Below are 4472 nucleotides of genomic sequence, written 5' to 3' on the forward strand. Positions count from 1 at the left end.
GTTCGTTTCGCAAAGAAAAAAGTCTTTCGAGCGCACGGAAATCAATTTTGCATTTAAAATACGTTTTTGGATGTGTGCAGACCTTCTCTTTTGCGCTTGCAACGTTTCACTAGCTTGCTCACCTGATGCCCCCCTCTGTGCTTGCTAAATGCCAACAGCTTGCATGCTCAACACAACCCAGCTACAATGTGCCATAATTCCAGCCAATCAGAGACCGAGGCTGCTAAATTCTGATTGGCTGCCTTGACAACCAATCACAACATAACAAATATGTCTGTAGCCTAGCCTTTTGGGCTAAACCGTTCTATAAATGAAAGTTTTTACAACCATGAATTTGACAACATTCAGAGTGTAATTACAGACCATCGATGATTCATTTTTTTTAAGAACACCAATTCATAATGGCTGTCGTCAACTAAATCTGGCCCGAGTCCCAATGTGCATACTATCCATCCTAAATTCTATGTGATATTAGTAATTTACTATTTAGGGCAGATAGGGGCTGTAATATTCCAGGTCTCAAATCTGATTGGACGACAAGCATTTCACAAGTGCTGATTGGACCAACCACTAGCACCCTTTGTATCACTTCGTTGTTACATCGTTAAGCCTGTAGGTGGCGACAAGTGACTATCTTTTATAAATGAGTCATTGAACCATTCATTGAACCGATTATACTGATTCATTTATGAACAACGAGTGACTTTACGAGCGAGTCATTGAATCATTCACTCAATTGATTTGTTCAAAACACTGATTCATTCAGGTAGGAAAGTTGCTGAAACTATTTGATCTTCGAGAGCTAGATTTCTGCTCAGTCAAGCCATCTCAACTGACACTCCATATGGATCAATGCATTGTCCAGCGAAATGACCTGAAAACTCCTCAGCCGCTGTAAGTAGGGATACTGACAAAGTCAAGAACCCAGCAAATGGATTATTTCCCTCTGAATATATAATTTTACCCGGAGAACAGGTAATTACACACACACTTTTTCCCTCTCACACACATTCTCTTACTTACTTAAAAACAGCTCAAGCTTAGTTGTTGCTGCTAGTGAGTTTTTTTGTGTCAGCAATATCACACTGGTGTATGTGATGGCTCTATATTGCACGATTGCTAGTGTAATATTGCTCATCTAGCCTACTGCAGTACACACACACACACACACACACATATATATATATATATATATAGGCCTAGTTATTGTGATTTAATTATTCATGCATGTTTTTTTTTTCCAGTAGTAACCATTAGTGTTTTTCAAAGTCTGTGGTTGCCATGGCAGATTTTTCATAGCAGGGTGTGTCGTTTTCAAATCGACTTAATTCAAGAGCATTGTCAATATTTTTTTTACCCACATAACCATTTTGTGATTATTTTCTAGATAATTAGCACCTGACGTACGGGGAACTGATTAGACTTTACAGAGATCAGCTGAGCCTGCACACATCTAGCCTACAGCTCACACCGGCAACATTAAATCGCCAATCGAATCCTAAACAGGCTAGTCAATGCTTTCCCGAAGGAAAGTAATGTCCTAACATTTTCAAGTCACCTTTAATTAAATGCTGGAACCGGCCAGTCACTTCGGAACTTGAGAAAAAGAATGAAAATGTTGAATCTTACTTGTGCTCAGAGAGGAAATCACTCCAGCGCTTCGGCTCCCGACTCCGGCTCACCTGCGCAAGCACTTGTTTATCTCAAACACTCAAGAACATGTAAATATCTTTCCGCCTTACAGCCTGGAAAGAGCGAAGTCTTACCAATTAAAGTACCATACTTTTCGTACAAAATCGCCGTAACGCAACGTATGCGCGATGTGCGGACAGCGCGTGTACAACACTGATATGACGTATTCATAGGTGTTTCCCCTCACTATCAAAGCAAGTCAGGAATGTGGGCAGGCAGGGGACTGACTGAAATTTATACTACTTACAGTTTAAATTACTGGGTAAATGTTTTCTCTGAGGTTTACACACATTGTGAAATGGTAAACACGGAACATGCACGCACACACTCTGAACAAAATTTCAAGTCTTTATACGTGTCACAAAGTTATGCACTTTTTATGTTTATATTTTATTATTTTTTATGTTCATCAAAACTACAGGTCTTCCACGGTCATGAAAAACATGGAAATATCATGAGATTTTAAAATTGTGATTTCCAAGACTGAAAAAAAAATCATAACATTTTAAGTCGTTGACATGTCTATTGTGATTATGATTTTATTATTATTATTTTTTTCTAGCTTGAAATTGCTCTTTGTGGGTGTTTAAAATCGATGCAGTAATTATGAATGAAAATGAAAGTCATGAAAGTTAATTGAGGGTGTGGGATGCCCTGCAATGATGCCTTTGGTTTATTGTGCTTGGCAATAAGTATCCAGATATTTTTTTGTCTTCATTTTGTACAGTAAATTAAATACAGATACCACATTATCTATCTATCTATCTATCTATCGTTGAATGTCACTCTTAACCCATTTCATATCTAGCTTTAATATAAATATAAAAATTTATACTAATTTACTTAGCAATTTCTTACTGCTACTCCTAATTTATTAATGATCCGCATGCTTGGACACTACTACAATGCTTGTGATCATTTCCCAAAGTTTGTTTTGACCTCTATTTTCTATTTATTGGTACACTATGTTCTGTTTCACATAGCATAACTGATCCACCCTTTTGTTTAACTGTTGGCAAGGTGTTCATCTTTAATTGCTTGTTCTTTGTTTATTGGCAGATTGTGGGCCAATCAAACCACAGTAGTTGGTTTCAGAATGCCCCAGGCTTTTCTGAGGTTTGTGTCTCAAGACATTGATGAGACTGGAGTAGGGTTTCTCTCCGATGACTCCTCCATATTTGTTGTGCAACGCTACACAATGAAGGACTGCACACTGAGTTAACAGATAAACCTTCCTGTGGATGGTATATACAGTGATATGTTGGCTTCCTGATGAGTCTACAAACAAATATGCCAGAGACCTTTGATAATTTCTTTTATTCTTTATTTTCACTTCTTTAAACATTTTAATACAATTTTAGCCTACACATGCGTTCATTTTGCATTATTAAAATGCATCCTATTCAGTAGAGATATTTACCTAACCTGCCTGGTGCAGAAGGTTTTATTTTTTGTTTTCTTATGTGTCTTGTCTTTGCTAGCCATTATTCTCTCTATTGTGTTGTGGCTAGGTTTCCGATGACTTCAGACAATGTGGGAAAAACTGGCTTCCTCTTTTGTCACTAGTTTTTGTAGACTAATTGTTGCCCTCAATGTGAAGCTGACTAAATTAACAAGAGTGGTTAAGTTGATATAAAAGAATGCAATTATATGCCTAACTACTACTTGAGGAAATAACACAGTTAATGTATAATTGTTTAGTGTAACTACTTAAATGTGGCATAGTACTACCAGTAGTCTCCTCCTCCTCTCTTATCTCTCTCAGACATACTCTCTCTTTTAAAGTCTCTCTTTCTGTTTGTTCCATATCGTTAAAACATGCTACAAGAGAGGCCCCAACATGTAATTGGACACTGAAGCCACACTTGAATCTATGAATGTCATTGCACTAGATAACAAACAATATCAAGCAAAGTGGCACCTGCAAACAAATGATTCTGGACTTTTTCTCAGAAAGTCGGAAGCAAAATAAAGAAATTAGCCAAAAGTTGGTTCTGTAACAGTAGATAAGTGAACTGAAAAAAAGAGCATCACTTTTGTGCAACCTACATGATTTATACATAGATTTATACAATATTAATTTGCATAAAACAAACTACAAAGAGTAGTCTTCAGGTTAACATTTGCTGACTTTATAATCTGTAGTATTTTAAAGAGTTTATTGAGCCTTGAGACAAAACAAATAAAAAAAGTTTGCATATGTTTTTTATTTTATTTTTTATTGAGTATCATATTTGATACATCAGGCTGTTATGGTTCATATTGTATGACAGGAATGCAATGCAATGATGACTGAGAAATGTACAAATAAACTTACCTCAAAAGCCACGTGTACTTACATTTTAACATGATTTTTCAAAAAAATTATGTATGGATAATCAAGTGAACCCAAGTTGTTTCAGTTCAGTAAGTGTTCATCTTTAAATATGACTTACAACATAAAAGTTATTCTTATGTTTAGCATATCAAAATCACATATTTCACATTTTCACAGTGTGGCAGTTCCGGCCGCTGCCACAACGCCAGGGCCCAAACCCTCCATCTGCTGTAGGTGAACCAAAAACAACTGATAACAGCTCTCAGTGATATGTGTCGGGTCCCCGCTATAATAGCAGCAACATTCACAAATGTTTACAGAACAAGCGGGAACCCAGCGTGCCTGTAGTTTTCTCTATTTCTGTTTTATCACGTGATAGAAAGTTGATTCGCTACAGAAGGTCTTTGTTCACCCCCCTGAGCCGTGTGAGACACTTTTTTTTTTTTATGGATGGGCGCATTTT

This window comes from Sinocyclocheilus rhinocerous, unplaced genomic scaffold (genome assembly GCF_001515625.1).
Source record: "Sinocyclocheilus rhinocerous isolate Xijiao unplaced genomic scaffold, SAMN03320098_v1.1 scaffold35, whole genome shotgun sequence".
Taxonomy (NCBI): domain Eukaryota; kingdom Metazoa; phylum Chordata; class Actinopteri; order Cypriniformes; family Cyprinidae; genus Sinocyclocheilus; species Sinocyclocheilus rhinocerous.